Below are 19410 nucleotides of genomic sequence, written 5' to 3'. Positions count from 1 at the left end.
ATATATGAGCAAGAATTTTCTAATCATTCTCCTAGTCCCAAATGAAATAGGTTTCCCTTAAAAGCTGTGGAATCTTCAACACTGCACATGTTTAAGCAGTAGCTAAATAACCATCCATCTGGCATGTTGACAAAAGTTCTTGGATTGGAAGAAAGGTTAAACTAGAAGGCCTCAAAAATCTCTTCCACTCTATGATTCCATAATTAAATATGCTCTACTTGATGAGCCATTTGTTATCTCCACAGGATGAGTAACTTAGGGTACGTGTCTCCATGCTATCTTCCTGCCAGGTTTAGAAACTAAATTAAATTAATCTATCACCACCTGAAGTTAGAAATGGGAGAAAGAAATGTTAAAATGACTTAGAGTCTGGAGTCTGAATATTCACCAAAGAACCTCAGCTTTCCTGTTGGCAAAACGTCACAGTCTGTCTATGTCATATCATTATCTTAAATATAAAGAATAAAAACAAAAGAAACATTGATGTTTTCCAAATTAAAATCTAAAAAGAGTTAGGTAAAATACATTTTAATATTCTGAATATTAAAAAGTACATGATATAATTGGCCACATTACAGACACATTTTTAAAGTACTTCCTATAAAGTAAAATATTTTAAAGATTGCTATCACTGGTAGGGAATAAATATTTGTTTTGGAGGGTTGAAAGTCCACTGTAAGCCAGTAAACTAAATTAAAATAGCATATTTAATCCTACTCCTCTCTCTCATTATATTTATGCAATATAAGAAAGGTAAACAAATCCTGAAGTCACTAAATTATTCACTGAGGTGAATCATCTTAAGTGAATGAACTGCCACATGGCATATAAATATTTTAAGTGGACAAACAGCTTGATAAGTAGATAGAATTTTGGGGCACCTGGCTGGCTCAGTCGTTAGGCCTTTCCTTTGGCTCGGGTTGTGATCCCAGGGTCCTGGGATCGAGTCCCACATCGGGCTCCCTGCTCAGCAGGAAGCCTGCTTCTCCCTCTCCCACTCCCCCTGCTTGTGTTCCCTCTCTCGCCGTGTCTCTCTCTGTCAAATAAATAAATAAAATCTTAAAAATAAAAAAAAAGTAGATAGAATTTTTTTGCTTCCTTTCATATTTGATGGTCTCAGAAAGGTGTTACTGCTCTGACATTTTTGTTAAGGATAATTTGAAAAAGTAAGTATTTCTTACAGGAACATAACAATAAATTAATATAACCAGCGTATGTGTGTATATATGTGATTACATTGTATTCAAACCACTAAAAATTCTAGGATTATACAAGTATGAAAATTTTACATCCTGATGCATACTTGATTTTAATCAAGTTTGAAGCACAAATGAATCAAGAACAACTGGTAAAAAGTGACTGAAAAGAAATCAGTTCAAAAGATCAAACTGAAACATGCAAATTGAAACATGTGACTATGCCATAGGAGTGGCTGATACTTATTTTTAAATTTTACAAAGGATGATACATGTTTCTTGGGGAAGAAGTTATATACCCAAACCTAAAGGACACTGGTTTCTATCAAGGTCTTTAACTGGCATGAATTCCAACATCCCTGATCTTTTAAGATTAATAGCCTCTTGCCTTGATCACTATTTTTTAAAGGTTTTATTTATTTATTTGAGAGAGAGAGCATGTGCACAAGCATGAGCTGAGAGAGGGGCAGAGGGAGAAGGAGAGAGAGAATCGAGCAGGGAGCCTGATGTGGAGCTCAATCCCATGACCCTGAGATCATGACCTGAGCCGAAACCAGGAGTTGGTGCTCAAATGACTGAGCCATCCAGGTGCCCTTCTTGCCTTGATCACTTAATCAAGAAAAAAAGTAATGGAAATATAAAAATGCAGACAATGCATCCCTGCCTAGGAAATGGTCATGTTACCCAAACTCATGGCAAACCCTGTCTGTCAATGCTTGCAGTTATGGACCCCTTCTTCAAATTTGGTGACTACGAACAAGAGAGACTAGGTGTGAGTATAAACTGGGAATCTCAGATCATGGCTAAAGTGTCCTACGGTTCAGAAAAGTACCGTGGGACAAAATAGTAATTGCATTTGTAAGATGGCAAGACAATAAGGTTTATAAGCAGATAAAATAAAACTCAATTTTCATTGGAATTTTTCGTTTCAATTACAAAATATTTTAGAGAAAATGGTTAAAAAATGTAGCAGACACTTTATCAATCAGATTTAGCAAATGTTAACATCTTTCCATGTTTGTTTCAAATCTCCACGTTTTTTAGAGTAAAATTTTAGAGATATATACAAAAGCCACCATCCATCCCATTTCCACTCCCATTTTACCAAGAGAAAAGCTTTACTTGAAGTTGTTCTTTCATTCAAATCACTATAGATATGCATGTATTTATAATCAATATAAAGGATATTTATTTTAATAATAACTTTATTACAATCTACAATTCCCATCATTCTGTAACTTGTACTATTTTACTATTATTATTCTAAGGTTTCCATGAAACTTTTACATCTAGTTTATTTATTTTAACTCCTTCCATAGTATTCAATTATATGACTAAACCACAGCTTATCTCTCCATTTTTGTATTACTGACATATTGTTTGTAATTTTTTTTACTATGATAAAAGTGCTACATTATTCTCTATAAGTTTTCTTGTGAACATAAACCAGAATTCATATGTGAGTACGTGTATAGACAAGGAGAGACAAAAAGACAGAGACAGACAGAGAGACAGAAAGGGAATATATATGGAGAGAAAGATTCCTGAAATGAAATAAATCACTGATATGTAGGTTTTTGCAAATCCAGTTATTGCCAAATTGCCCTCCAAAATAGTTATTCTAATTTAAGTTCCTATTAGCTCTATGACTGTCCTATTTCCCCATGTTAACAACACTTAGTTTTATCAAATTAAAAAATTCACCAGCTTAATAGAAATGAAATGGTATATCATTGCTATTTTAATTTGTAGATGAGTAATGAAATTAGCAGTCCTTTCATAATATAGCATGAGACTTTCAGTTTTTTTCTTCTGTGGTTTGTGGGCTTATAGTCTTTGCCTAGTCATGAGATTTCCATAAGCTTTTCCTTTGTGATTTAATCATTACAAATATTTAGTTCAAATCTATGGTTTGTCTTTAACTTTGTTTTTTGAGCTTAGCTCTATAGAGAATTTTAATGTTAATGAACTCAATTACTCAGTGAGATATTACCTATTACGTTTTGTGCTTTTAAGTCTTATTTAAGAAATTCTTCTTTACCTTGAAAAATAAAACAGATATATTAAGATTATTCTTTGATAATTCCACTAATTTTAAAGTTTAGCTTTTCAAATTTAGGGCTCTAAATATGTCATATATACTAGGGATCTAATTTTTATTTTTCCCATACACAGTCCCCATTCTTTCCCCACTTTTTTTTTAAAGATTTTATTTATTTATTTGACAGAGAGATAGAGAGAGAGAACAAGTAGGCAGAGAGGCAGGCAGAGGGAGAGGGAGAAGCAGGTTCCCCGCTGAGCAGGGAGCCCTATGCGGGGCTCGATCCCAGGACCCTGGTATCATGACCTGAGCCGAAGGCAGCTGCTTAACCAACTGAGCCACCCAGGTGCCCCCCTTTCCCACTTCTTGAATAGTCTGTTAATTCCCAATTATTTGTATTTTTGTCATACCAATTCCATACATTATGTTAGTTATTCTGTCCCATTATTTTACTTAATTATCCTACACTATAAAATTCATGATGTCTCTTAAACTTAGTCCACACATCCTTGATGCTGCTCCTTCAAAACAGTCTTGATCCTTATAGTTTGTAAACATTCAGTTATAAATATTTTCTGATTGACCTTGTGATTTCTTCTTCCACAATAAATTGTTTCAATTTTTTAAACGTCCTATGCTATTTTTGTTGTTTTGTTGTTGTTGTTGTTGTTACTGATTTTTTATTATATTCCACTGTGGTTTGAGAATATGTTCTCTATCTCTAAATTCTTTACTATATTTTACATTTTTTGTGGCTGCTAGTCAATTTTGTAATTATGTCATATGTGCCTAAAAATAATTTTGCTCTATTTGCTGGATATCTAATGTACAATGAAACAAGTTTGCTAATTATGTTACTCATGTCGTTCCTATTCTTTAAGTTTATTTGATTTCTAAACTTCAGAGAAAGTTGTTTAAATCTCCCAACATGATCTTGAATTTATAAATTTCTCCTTCTAATTCAAACTATATGTATGAACACTACTTATATTTGTCACACACACACATATATACACACATAGCTATATTTTCATGTCTTCGGATTTAGGCTTTGCATGTAGTCCTGGACTCTTTTATAACTGCATAATGACCTTTATCTTTAATAATTGCCTTTCTCTTTAATATCTATTTCTCCTGAAAGTAATATAGATATTAGTTTCTTTCTTTTGCTTAGTACTTTTTGGAATGTATTTATCAGCTCTTTATTTTAACATTTCTACATCATTATGTTGTAGGTGAGCCTGTTTGTAGTCCTGATAATTGGGCCTTATTTAACACATATGGTTATTTCTGTCTCTTAATCAAATTTAATTAATGTATGTTTCTTGTGACATCTGATATTTTATTCAGTATCTTCTATTTCTGATGATTTTTATTTTATTTTGTTCTCCTTTGACCCTTCAATTTATTTTTAATAACGATGCCAGGACAATTTGGAAAGGAAAAATATAGGCTTTTCAACAAAGGATACTGGGACAGTTGGATAAGCAGATACAAAAGTTGAACCCCTATCTCATACTATATACAAAAACTAACTCAAAAATATAACAATGACCTACATATAAGGGCTAAAACTATAAAAATCTTTGAAGAAAACAGAGGCATAAATACTTGTAATCTTGGATTATGCAATGGTTTCTTAGATATGACATCAAAAGTACATGCAATAACAAAAAAATTGACTTTTTCAGAATTAAAAATTGTGCTTCAAAGGACATTCAAGAAAACGCAAAGACAACCCACAAAATAGGGAAAAAATATTTACAAGTTATATATCTGATAAAAGACTTGTATCTAGAATATATAAAGAACTTTTACAAATCAATAATAAAATAAATAAATAACCCAGTTAAAAAAATGGGCACAGGATCTGACATTTCCCCAATGAAAACATACAAATTGCCAATAAGCACATAAAAAGACTCTTAATTAGCAATAGCCATCAGGGAAATATAAATCAAAACCACAGTGAGACACCACTTTATGCCCACTAGGAAAGATAAATAACCAAGACAGGTAATAACAAGTGTTGGTGAGGAAGTGAAAAAATTGGAAACTTTATGCATTGCTGATAGAAATTTAAAATTGTTCAGCCATGTTGAAAAACAGTCTAACAGTTCCTCAAAAGATTGAACATAGTTACCATATAACCCAGCATTCCACTTCAAGGTAGATACCCAAGAGAAATCAAAATGTGTATCTATAAAAGAGGTTGTACTTGGGGTGTCTAGGTGGCTCAGTCGGTTAAGCATATGCCTTCGGCTCAGGTCATGATCTCAGGATTCTGGGACTGAGCCCCGAGTCAGGCTCTCTGGTCAACAGGGAGTCTCTTTCTCCCTCTCACTCTCCCTCTGTGCTCTCTCTTTCTCTCAAATAAATTTTAAAAAAATCTAAAAAAAAAAAAGTTGTACGTGAATATTCACAGCGGCATTATTTGTAATCGCCAAAAAATGGAAATAACCCAAATGTTCACTAGTGAATGGATAAATACAATATATTATACTCATAAAATGGAATATTAGCAATCAAAATGAATGAAGTACTGATACATGCTATAACATGGATGACTCCTGAAAATATTATGCTAGGGATGCCTGGGTGGCTCAGTTGGTTAAGCCTCTGCCTTCAGCTGGGGTCATGATCCAAGAGTCCTGGAATGGAGTTCCACATCAGGCTCCTTGCTCAGTGGGGAGCCTGCTTCTCCCTCTGCCTGCTGCTACATCTGCTTGTGCTCTCTCTCTCTCTGACAAATAAATAAATAAAAATCTTCTAAAAAAGTATACTAATGAACAAATAATCCAATCAAGAAATGGGCAGAAGACATTAAAAGATATTTCTGCAAAGAAGACATCCAAATGGCCAACAGACACATGAAAAAGTGCTGGACATCACTCAACATCAGGGAAATCCAAATCAAAACCTCAATGAGATACCACCTCACACCAGTCAGAATGGCTAAAATTAACAAGTCAGGAAATGACAGATGTTGGCGAGGATATGGAGAAAGGGGAACCTTCCTACACTGGTGGGAATGCAAGCTGTGCAGCCACTCTGGAAAACAGTATAGAGGTTCCTCAAGAAGTTGAAAATAGAGCTACCCTATGACCCAGCCATTGCACTACTGGGTATTTACCCCAAAGATACAAATGTAAGGATCTGAAGGGGTACATGCACCCTGATGTTTATAGCAGCAAGGTCCACAATAGCCAAACTATGGAAAGAGCCAAGATGTCCATCGACAAATGAATGGATAAAGATGTGGTGTATACACACATACACACACACACACACACATACACACACACAATGGAATACTATGCAGCCATCAAAAAAATGAAATCTTGCCATTTGCAATGACATGGATGGAACTAGAAGGTGTTATGCTAAGCGAAATAAGACAATCAGATGAAGACAATTATCATATGATCTCACTGATATGAGGAATTTGAGAAACAAGACAGAGGATCATAGTGGAAGGGAGGGAAAAATGAAACAAGATGAAACCAGAGAGGGAGACAAACAATGAGAGACTCATAATCTCAGGAAACAAACTGAGGGTTGTTGGAGTGGAGCGGGGTAGGAGGAATAGGGTGGCTGGGAGATGGACACTGGGGAGGGTATGTGCTATGTTGAGCGCTGTGAATTGTGTAAGACTGATGAATCACAGACCTGTACCCCTGAAACAAATAGTACATTATATGTTAATAAAAAAAAATTATACTAAATGAGAAGAGCCAGTCACAAAAGTGTAAGGAAGGAACAGAAGGAGCTGAAAGTTAAAGGTTATAGAGTTTCTTTTTGGTGTGATAAAAATATTCTAAAATTGATTGTGGTAATAACTGCATAACTCTGATTTGTACATTTTAAATGGGTGACCTATATGGTATATAAATTTATTTTAATAAAGTTTTCCCATCCCCCCCAAAAACAGAAGAAAGCAAAGAATGGAAGCATAGATAAGTGGAAAAGGATACAATGAAAAAAACTAATCGTCACAGATGTAAGAACAAAAATTAAGAGGTTGTATTTTATTCAGAGAGCTGATTTAAAAAAATTAGTCTCCAGGAAGAAAAAAGGCATTGTTCAACATCTTCATAGATTTTTGAATAGGTAACATTCAGAAAGAAAATAGATCACTGATTTTGATCAATTGTATATTCAGCTTAAAATCCATAGAAGATACATTTACATTAAGACACTAATTCTACACTCCTCTCCAAGAGAATATTTGTATAAAAGTTAATTTAGCAGAGACTTTGAGGCCTCTTAAAATGAATTCTCTCTTTTTATAATAATTGATCATTTTGTTCACCCAACAAAACTCCAAAAGAGAAGTCTGGTATACTTTACTGTTGCAGACATCTCATTTGTGGTTTTACTATGATCTGGTACAACATACCACTCTAATGATCATTCAGTTTGGTCTGGTTTATCTGACTGACTCTATAGGGTCACCTTATTCCCTCCACCCCACATGAACTCTTTCCAGTACAAAGTTCCAAGTGCAAACATACTCACTAAAGAGAAATATAGGCTGTGGCAGTTGGACTTTAAGGGATATTCAGAGCTAAAACAAATATCTTAAAGTTAAATATAAATTTAGCTATTATTTTATGTGACTAGACACTACCAAAAATCACTAGAAGTCAAGGTAAGATTAGGATCTGTTCAATAGTTATTTACTGAACACCCATCATGTGCCAGTCAGTCTTCCAGGCACAATGAACAAAATTAACAAGTTGTCTCTCTTGTGGAGTCTACATTTTAGCTAGGTGTGACAGACAAAAATTGAATGAATGAATGAAAAATGCATGAAATGCATTTCAGAAAATAAAAAATACTATTAATAAGACTTTAGCAGAGTGAGGAGGTAAGAGTAATAGTAAACAAGGTGCTGTTTTATATAAAGAAGTAAGGAAATTTCTTCCTGATGATTAGCCATTTGAGCAAAGACCTGTAGAAGTCAGGAGTTGAACCATGCAGATTTTTCCCTTCCTTTCAGAGAAAGAAGAGATGGAAATACTCACAATCATAAGGAACAAGAATGTAGGTACAGGAAAGTAGAAGTTGGAAAATTGGCATTGCACTAATTCCGATAAGAAATGATGGTGGGTTAGGGTTTGGATGTATTTTAAGGATAAAACCAACAATTCATGCGGGAACATGAGAGAAAAAGAGTAGGTATGGCTTGTTCTAGTAGTTTTGACCTGAGCAACTGGAAGAATGGAGCTGCTATTTTTAGATTGATCTCATAATGAAATCAAGAATTGTTTTAGATATATTAAGTTTGAGATACCTATAAGAATGTAAGTGGATTTTATGTGTTTGTAGTTTAGAGAAAAGTTAGGACTGAGGACATAAATTTGGGAGTCATCAACATACAGACAAAATGCACATTATTGATTGAGATCAATTAGAAAATTCCTATTAATAAAGAAACAATGTTTAAAGATTGAGCTTTGTGGCACCCTAATGTCTAGAGGTCAAGCCAATGAAGATACACCAGAAAGGATATTTCAGTATTTCTTTTAAGAGAGCCTTTAGTTTCATATAAGGAGAAACAAGAGATTTTCTAAAAGTCAGGTGAAGAAAGTGTCTCAAGAAAAAATTATGATAGTTATTTTTGTCAAATGTTCCTGATAGGTCCAGTTACATGAGGTTTCAGAATCTATCATTAAATTTAACAACATGGAAGCTACTGATGATCTTGAAACCAGCAGTTTTTGTGCATGGATAGACATAAAAACCTAGAGAGATCAAGGAAAGTGGTGATAGTGGCAATAAACATTTTGAGGAATTTTACCATGAAGGTAAGCAAAGAAATGGGGAAGTGGCTGAAGGGGTATATTAAATGTATGTTAAGAGATATTAGGGGCGCCTGGGTGGCTCAGTTGGTTAAGCATCCAGCTCTTGATTTCTGCTCAGGTCATGATCTCAAGGGTGGTGAGACTGAGCTCCATGTCAGGCTCCGTGCTCAGTGTAGAGTCTGCCTGAGATTTTCTGTCTCCCTCTGCCCCTCCCCCCACTCATGTGCTAAATAAATAAATAAATAAATAAATAAATAAATAAATAATAAAATCTTTTTTAAAAAAGAGCGATATTATAATGTATTTATACAATAATGGGAATTTTCCAGGAAGAGGAAAATAACTGATGTTGGAGAAGAAAGAAAGGACAAGAGTAGGGACAAATGGAATTGAAAGCACAGGGTGTGAGTTGTCATGTGAACTTGATTACAATTCTAAATGTTGGTTATACTTTTATTCTTAAAAAAAAAAAAAGTTTTTGTAATTCCTCTAAACTCCTGAAAGAAAAAAATAGTAGCATAGGGACCTAATAACAGAATGGTTTACACTCTCAAAATATCCTACTTTCATTCTATTTATGGAAATATTTTCAGACTCTTTCAACATACTGTACACTCTTGTCCTGTGGTTTGTCTAATCTAAACATGCTTCCGCTAAAGGCTATCATAACCCCCAAGAGAGATTTGAATGACATTTTTTCAAGCCTCAGTACCAGATTAACATGCCAGAAATTGTGCTGATACCGACAAAATGTTGCTTTATTTTTTTCCCTGAGTTTTGCAGCCAGATAATTTAGCTTCAGGCAATCAAAGCATATTCCTCTACAAGGTTGATTTTTCTGAAAGCAGCTGTTTGTAGTCTAAAGCTGCATTTGTGTGTGAGTCATTAGCACAATGTTTACAAGTTTTTTGTTTTTTTTTTCTGTATGGCTTCTGTAAAAGTACATCATGTTTTATATTCTATTTCTTTTTTTTTTAAGATTTTATTTATTTATTTGACAGAGAGAGACATAGTGAGAGAGGGAACACAAGCAGGGGGAGTAGGAGAAGGAGAAGCAGGCTTCCCATGGAGCAGGGATCCTGATGCAGGGGTAGATCCCAGGACCCTGGGATCACGACCTGAGCCGAAGGCAGACGCTTAACGACTGAGCCACCCAGGCGCCCCTATATTCTATTTCTAAACATTCTCTTATGTTAATTCATTTTCTGGTATGGGAAGAAATGAAGCATGAATTCAATCATCTACCAGTCAGATCGTTTTGGTGTTTAATACTAAATACCTAAAAATATACCACATATCTCTTTACTCTATTCCACATGTACTTAATGATGCAATAACTAGGACAACTTTTTTTGACCCAAGTGGAAATTAAAAACAATGATTGATGAATTTAGGCACCTAAAAGAGCGAGGATCAACTCCAAGGACTAACATTTTTTTCTGTACCACATCACTTATGCCACTACTGTAAGCAAGCATCATTAATCCTAATAGTCAATTATTCATTCTTTTGATCCCTACTCTCAAAATGTTCCACTTAAATATCCAGGATCAAGTTTTTATTAATTTGAGAATCTTAGAGAAAAAAAAGTGGAGTTCTCAATATAAATAGAAATTCTTTTAAAGTTTGGATATTTACTCCACATAGAAGTTATTTTCATATATGGTATGAGGAAGGGATCAAACATCCATGTTTTTTGATCTGGAACCTAAGAGAAAATAAGTGCATCCCATGCACACAATATACGATGAAGGAATAGGTTATTTATCACTACAATAAACATTTCAATTTGGAAAATATAAGAGTAGAAAATATGCCCAATAGCTACTTGGAACATTCTGAAATCTCTCTCAGCAGACATTTAAGGACTCCTTACTCTAGCATGGAAAACATTTCTTAAATACCTCAAAACTCATTGGAAGGAAGTTTCCATCCATTGTTTTATTTCGTTTGGTTCCACCCTTTGAGGGATTATTTCATTTCCATTATTCTACTTAGACACATGCATTGGGCATTAGGAAAAAAAAATGTCATCTTTGTAGGTTCAACAGGCTTCACAGTCTATTTAGTACTTAAAGAACACTGGGAATCCAATCATCATTTTAAGCTTTGAAGAAATAATTTTAAACTTTCTTAAATCACTTCATGTTTTCTTGGGCGGTAAAATACTCTTAAAAGCTTCAGTGGCTTCTTATTTAGTGGAATCCAACCTATCACATGTGTCAGTCACAGGTATACCTCATTTGATGGCAGTTCTCTTTTCTGCACTTCACAGATATTTCATTTTTTACAAACTGAAATTTTGTGGTACTGTACATTAAGTCAGTGTATTGGTGTCATTTTTCTAGTAACACTTGTTCACTTTGTGTCTCTGTGTCACATTTTGGTAATTCTCACAATATTTTAAACTCTTCATTGTTATTATTATATTTGTTATGTGATCTATGATGTTACTATTGTGACTGTTTGGGGCATCATGAACTGCAGTCATATCACAAAATGAAATTCACTGATAAATACCGTGTGTTAATCTGACTGCTCCACCAACCAGTTGTTCCCCTGTCTCACTCTCCTTCAGACACCCTATTCCCTAAATACAATATTTAAATGCAGCCAGTTAATAACCCTACAATGGCCTCTAAGTGTTCAAATGAAAGAATGACTCACATTTCTCTTAAGTCAAAACCTAGAAATAATTAAGCCACATGAAAAAGGCATGTCAAAAGCTAAGATAGGTCAATAGCTAGGACTCTTGTGCCAAACATTTGCCCAAGTTGTGAAGATAAAGGGAAAGTTCTTGAAGGAAATTAAAACTGATACTCCACTGTAAATTCCTAGAAACATATAAGCTACCAAACTGAAACAGGAAGAAATAGAAAATTTTAATAGACTGATAACCAGCTAGGAAAGTGAATCAATAATCAAAAACTCCCAACAAACAAAAATCCAGATGGCTTCACAGGCAAATCCTACCAATCATTTAAAGAAGAGTTAATACCTATTTTTCTCAAACTATTCCAAAACATAGAAGAGACAGGAAAGGTTCAAATTCATTCTATGAGGCCAGCATTACCCTGGTACCAAAACGAGATAAAAATACCACTAAAAAAAAGAACTATAGACCAACATCCCTCATGAACCCAGATGCAAAAACTCTCAATAAAATACTAGCAAACTGAATCCAACAATACATTAAAAAATCACCCACCATGATCAAGTGGGATTTATTCCTGGGTTGCAAGAATGGTTCAACATTTGCAAATTAATCAACATGATGCACCACTTTAATAAAAGAAAGGATAAGAGCCATATGATCCTCTCAATAGATGCAGAAAAAAAATTTGGCAAAGTATAACATCCATTCAACAAAGTAGGTTTAGAGAGAACATAATAAAGGCAACATATGAAAAAGCTGCAGCTAATATTATCTTCAGTGGGGAAAAACTGAGAGCTTTTCCTCTACAGTCAGATACAAGATATTGATGTCTACTCTCACCACTGTTACTTAATGTAGTACTGGAAGTCCCAGCCACAGCAATCAAACAACACAAAAAAATAAAAGACATCCAAACCAGCAAGGAAGAAGTCAAACTTTCATTATTTGCAGGTGACATGATACTTTATATAGAAAACCCAAAAAAATCCACCAAGAATTTGCCAACTGATAGATGAATTCAGCAAAGTTGCAGGATACAAAATCAATGTACAGAAATCTACTGCATTTCTACACACAATAATGAAGCAGCAGAAAGAGAAATTAAGAAAACAATCCCATTTACAATAGTACCAAAAACTATAAGATACCTAGGAATAAGCCTAACCAAAGAGGTAAAAGATCTGTACTCTAAAAATTATAACACACCTAAGAAAGAAATTAAAGATGACACAAAGAAATGGAAACACATTCCATGGCCATGGACTGAAAGAACAAATATTGTTAAAATGTCTATACTACCCAAAGCAATCAACACATCTAATGCAATCTTTATCAAAAGACCAACAGCATTTTTCACAGAACTAGAACAAGCAATCCTAAACTTTGTATGGAACCACAAAAGACCCTGAATAGCCAACACAACCTTGAAAAAAGAAAAACAAAGTTGGAGTCATCACAATTCCAGACTTCAAGTTATACTATAAAGCTGTAGTAATCCAAACAGTATGGTACTGGCACAAAATTAGACACATAGATCAATAGAACAGAATAGAAAACCCAAAATTAAACCTACAACCATATATCAACTAATCTTTCACAAAAAAAGAAAGAATATCCAATGGGAAAAGGACAGTTTCTTCAACAAGTGTTGTTGGGAAAACTGAATAGCAACATGCAAAAGAATGAAACTGGACCACTTTCTTACACCAAACAAAAATAAATTCAAAAGGGATGAAAGACCTTAATGTGAGACTTGAAACCATAAAAATCCTAGAGGAGAACACAGGCAGTAATATCTTTCCCACTGGCCATAGCAACTTCTTACTAGACATGTCTCCAGAGGCAAGGAAAAGAAAAGCAAAAATAAACTATTGGGACTTCATCAAAATAAAAAGCTTCTGCAGAGCAAAGGAAACAATCAACAAAACTAAAAGGCAGCCTATGGAATTGGAGAAGATATTTGCAAATGACAAATCTGATAAAGGGCTGGTATCCAAAATATATAAAGAACTTATAAAACTGAACACCCAAAAAACAAATAATCCAATTAAATAATGGGCAGAAGACATGAATAGACATTTTTTCGGAAGAAGACGTACAGATGGCCAACAGACACATGAAAAGATGCTCCACCTTACTGATCATTAGGGATATGCAAATCAAAATCACAATGAGATATCACCTAACACCAGTCAGAATGGATAAAATCAACATGAGAAACAACAGGTGTTGGCAAGGATGTGGAGAAAGGGGAACCTTCTTGCACTATTGGTGGGAATGCAAATTGGCACAGTCACTCTGGAAAATGGTATGATTGTGCCTCAAAAAGTTAAAAAGAGAACTACCCTAGGATCCAGCAATTGAAGTAGTAGGTTTTTATCCAAAAAATACAAAAATACTAATTCAAAGAGATACATGTGCCCCCAATGTTTACAGCAACATTATCTACCATACCCAAAATATGGAAACAGTGTATCACTAATGAATGGATAAAGAAGAGGTAGTATATATATATTATCATATACCACTATATATATATTATATAATGGAATATTACACACACATATATATATGCATACATACACACATGTTTTACACACATATATCTGATGGAATTTTATACACATATATATGGTGGAATATACACATCATATATACATATAGATGTGATGGAATATTACTCAGCCATCAAAAAGAATGGAATCTTGCCATTTGCAATGACATGAATGGAGCTAGAGAGTTTATGCTAAGTGAAATAAGTCAGAGAAAGACAAATACCATATGATTTCACTCATATGTGGAATTTAAGAAACAAAACAAAGAAGCAAAGGGAAAAACAGAAAGAGAAAGGCAAACCAAGAAACAGACTCATGACTATAGAGAACAAACTGAGGGTTACTGAAGGGGAGGTGGGCAGGGGATGGGTGAAATAGGTGATGAGCATTAAGGAGGGCACTTGCTGTGATGAGCACTGGGTGTTGTATGGAAGTGTTGAATCACTATATTGTACACCTGAGACTAATATTACACTATGTGTTAACTGGAATTTAAATAAAAATTTTTTTAAAAGTGATACTCTACTGAAGACAAGAATAAGAAAGCAAAACGGCCTTATTGATAGTATGGAGAAAGTTACAGTAGTCTGGACAGAAAATCAAACCAGCCACTGCATTCCCTTAGACCAAAGCCTAACCCAGAGCAAGGCCTTAACTTTCTTCAGTCCTATAAATCTAAGGAAAGAAGTCATCTCCTTAAAAAAAAATGCAAGGCAAAGCAGCAAGTGCTGATATAGAAGCTGCAGCAAGTTGTCCCCAGAAGATGTAGCTAAAATATTAATGAAGATGGCTACTCTTTACAGATTTCAATGTAGATGAAATAACTTTTTATTGGAAGAAGATGCCATCTAGGACTTTCATAGAGAGGAAATGTTAATGCCTGGTTTCAAAGCTTCAAAGGACTGTCTAACCCTCTTTAGGAGCTGGTGCGGCTGGTGACTTTAAGTTGAAGCCAATGTTTATTTACCATTCAAAAATCCTAGGGCCCTTAAGAATTATACTAAGTCTACCCTGCTTGTGTTCTGTAAATGGAACACCAAAGCCCAGATGACAGCACATCTGTTTACAACATGGTTTACTAAATATTTTAAGCACACTGGTGAGAGCTACTGCTCAGAAAAAAAATGATTCCTTTCAAAATGTTCCTACTCATTGACAATGCACCTGATCACCGAGGAACTCTGGTGGAGATGTACAATGAGAACAACGTTGTTCTCATTCTTGTTAAAACAACGTTCATTCTGCAGCCTGTGGCCCAAGGAGTCATTTTGATTTTCAAGTCTTATTTAAGAAATACATTTTATAAGACAATAGCTGCCACAGAAAGTGATTCCTTTGATGGATCTAAGCAAAGTAAATTGAAACCCATCTGGAAGAGATTCACCATTCTAGATGCAATTAAGAACATTTATGATTCATGAGAAGAGGTCAAAGTATCAACATTAACAGGAGTTTGGAAGAAGTTGATTCCAACCCTCATGTTTGACTTTGAGGGGTTCAAGCCTTCAGTGGAGGAAGTAACTGCAGACGCAATTGCAAATGGAAATAACAAGAGAACTAGAATTAGAATTGGAGCCTGAAGATGTAACTTAATTAGTACAATGTCATGATCAAATTTGAATTAATGAGGAGTTGCTTCTTTTACGTGAGCAAAGAAAGTGGTTTTTTGAGATGGAATCTGCTCCTGGTGAGATGCTGTGAAAATTATGGAAATGACAACAGAGGATTTAGAATACAACATAAATTTAGTTGATAAAATAATGGCAGGATTTGAGCAGATTGACTCCAATTTAGAAAGAAACTTTAATGTGGGTAAAATGATAAAAAACAGCATCCCATGCTACAGAAAAGTTACTCATGAAAGTAATAGTTAAGTCATGCAGCAAACTTCACTGTGTTCTTATTCTAAGAAACTACCACAGTCACCCCAACCCTCAGCAACCACCACTCTAATTAGTCAGCAGCCATCAACATGAGGCAAGACTCTCCACCAGCAGAAAGATTAGCACTCCCTGAAAGCTCAGATGATGGTTGGCATTTTTTTTTTTTTAGCAATAAAGTATCTTTTAATTAAGGTAAGTAAATTGTTTCTTAGGAGACCAAGCAACACATAGTAAGAATAAAATACTTTTGTGATGTAATGATAGGTTTCTACAGCCTTGAATCTGGTTTCAATAGATATATGCCCTAGGAATAGGGACTATTAGCTGGTGGAGAATCAAGCTCGGATCTGACTATACTCCTGCCACAACCTGGCCTTTTCTCACATTGAGGATGAAGCTAAGACAAGTAGTCATTTGATTTCAGTTAAGGCTCACATCTGAATTGGCATATATATTATATATAGGGTTTTAAGATATTACTGAATAAAATTACTATATTCTGTTTCAACCAGGGCTATAGTCCCAGAGCTTAAATTGCAATGGTCATATAAATTCCTTGTAGACCAGAGTTCTAGTGCATCATCCTCTGTATCAATTATCATCACCATATTTCTGTGTAACAAACCACTCAAAAGTCAATGGCTTAAAACAGTATCTATTTAGGTTTAAAAGGAATGTATAGGATTTTAGGAGGTCATCTGGGAGATCTCAGTCATGTGTCTATATCAGGTATGGGTCAGGCAGACTCTCAGCTGATTTTGAGTAGGCTCTCCCACATGTGTGGGGAAAGGCTTACTATTGGCTGGGCCATTATGGCCACATTTCTCTTAGATGCATCTCTTCTACCCCTCCAGTAAGTGGGGTTGTTCTCATGGTAACAGCAAGTGTCCAAGTAAGCAAGAAGTTGTTCCCTTAAGGTCAAGACTCAGAACTGATACATCATTAATACCGCAGCATTCTAGTAGCCAAAATGAGCTATAAAGTAAGCCCAACTTCAAAAAGAGGGCAAATAAAGTATATCACTCTAGTGAGAGATACTACAAAATAAAACACAGTATGTGAACATAAGATGTAAAGAAATCTGGCTATTTTGCAATCTATCACCACTTTTAAACTTTAATACACTGATACATTGTCTCAATTGTTGCTCTGTAGATGTACTGAATTTCACCCAAGAGCAAAGAAGAAACTAAAGATACTAACTTTAGATACATGTGGTTTGCTACTGACTTCTAGATGATCATCTCAAATTGGTTCATCATGGTTAATTAAGCCCTGACAAAGGCTTTTAATTTTAGAGACCTGGGCATTGCAGCCATCATAGTGGAGTGATTGTTTTTGTCAGCCGTGCTGAAAGCAGAGACTATTTTGATTGAGATATTCTTCTTCTTAGGTTTAGGTGGAGGGAAAAAATATATAAAATCATTAATAGTGATTATAAAGTTTAATTCTCTGATTATAGGATTCAGGTTTGCTCAGAATATCAATAAGAAACCATATTAGTTTTAAAAGCAAGTTGAACCTTGCTTTCAGAACAAGACCAGTGGGATAATGAAATCAAATAAAAGGAAATACAGTCAGACTTGTGTATATTATTTTATTAATACATAATGGAGGGTGTGGGGCCCCAAAGAGACTAAAGAAGAAAAGGAAACAAGATCATAGAAAAAATAAAATAAAATTATGCTCATAGGGACAACCCAGATCCAAAAAAAAAAAAAAAGAAAGAAAGAAGGAAAAAACCTATTGAAAAACACTCAGAACTACAGATGGAAAGTCTGTAATAAGTGCAACTGGGAACCCTCAGCTTGAAAACGGATAGCCAGGTGGTTGAAGAAAATTCAGAAAGATTTCAGAAGGGAGGACTAAGAAGATCAGTCTAAAATACTTCAAGCAATATTTGATTGTTTCAAGGTAACACTTTCTGTTGTTATTACTTTTGTTGTTTGTGATAGTTTTGCTTTGTTTTGCTTTTATCTGAGAAAGTATATCTATATATTTCTTAGGGGAATATGGTCAGACAGTTTATGAAGCTAGATCTCTAAAGAAGACACATTGAAGAGGAACCATCCTAAAATGACCCATAATAGACAAAAATAGATAAAATTCTGGTCTAGGTTATATTCTGTGTAGAATTATCCAATACAGTGGTCACAGGTTGATAAGATTTGTGTCTTAGTGTCTTCATATCTCAACATGTAACACGCTTCAAAGGAGAGTCTAGAGAAATGTAATAGGAAAACAGACGTGTGGGCCAAAAAAACAAATGGGTGAAAAAGAAAAGCAGCCTTGTACATGATAGAGAAAGAAAAAAATGAACTACCTAAAAAACATATGAAAGATTTAAAACCCAAGTAATCCCACTGTAAATGCTTAAGAGTATACAAAAGAAATAAAACACTAGGGGCATTCTATTGCTACAAAGAAAGAGGTAGTAAGTAGAGGTGATTCAAACACTACATGAAATAATATCAGTTACATACATATTACCTGAGAATTTGGAAAATATGAAGAAAAATAAGATAATAAATGTACATTTTTAAAAATAAATGTTTCTACTCCCTCAGCTCCTGAAGATATTGTCTTAGGAAAAAAAAAAAACATATTGACTATGATTTCCAAGTGAGACTAAAAATGGACAAAAGAAGAGACTGTCCCCAGAAAATAAAATTAATAGTTCTAAAAACTTCTAGATCTGATGCAATAATACAATCATTGTTGCAAATGGCTAAACATGACTTAGTAACTATTAAAAAAAACTCCCCAAAACTCTGGGGATGGACCCCCAGTATATTGGCCATTCTAGTATCCATTCCTATTGAAAATTTTAAACTCCTCCACTTCTAGATAGAAGATATTATCCAACTTAAACTCTGGCAAACTCTGCAACTCTGCTAATTTTAGTTCTCCATCTCTAAATGGCCCATAAAATATCACCTTATATTTCTTCTTTTCCTGTATTTTTGTGAAGAAATGTTGACATTCATGATATGGAGGCAGAATAGAGGTTGGATATTTGTAAAGTTAGAAACTCATAGGCAAAGAGGGCTTTTCAGTATAGCATGGTCATCTCCAAGATGGAAAAATTCAGACAGTCTGCCGAAGTTCAAAAGAGTTCAAGAGATTGGGACAAAGAAAAAATTCAAGGCTAGAAACCCACGTTTGTAAGCTTAGTGGGGCTCTTAAAAATATGGGCACTTTGCTCACAAAAGTGAGAGGAGGCCCATTTTCAGTATGGTTGTCAGAAATCTAGGTTTTAAAGGAGAAATAAA

At 34.6% G+C, this 19410-nt stretch overlaps 1 pseudogene; it reads left to right on the top strand.

Moving 5' to 3' along the window:
- Positions 1-1920: 1920 nt before the first annotated feature.
- LOC118002544 lies at positions 1921-17641 on the top strand (annotated as a pseudogene).
- Positions 17642-19410: the final 1769 nt, after the last annotated feature.

The sequence above is a fragment of the Mirounga leonina genome, unplaced genomic scaffold, assembly GCF_011800145.1.
Source record: "Mirounga leonina isolate KUSES-001 unplaced genomic scaffold, KU_Mleo_1.0 Mir_82, whole genome shotgun sequence".
NCBI classification, from domain to species: domain Eukaryota; kingdom Metazoa; phylum Chordata; class Mammalia; order Carnivora; family Phocidae; genus Mirounga; species Mirounga leonina.
The sequence above is the reverse complement of the archived record's forward strand: the minus strand, read 5'-3'. Positions and strand labels throughout refer to the sequence as shown.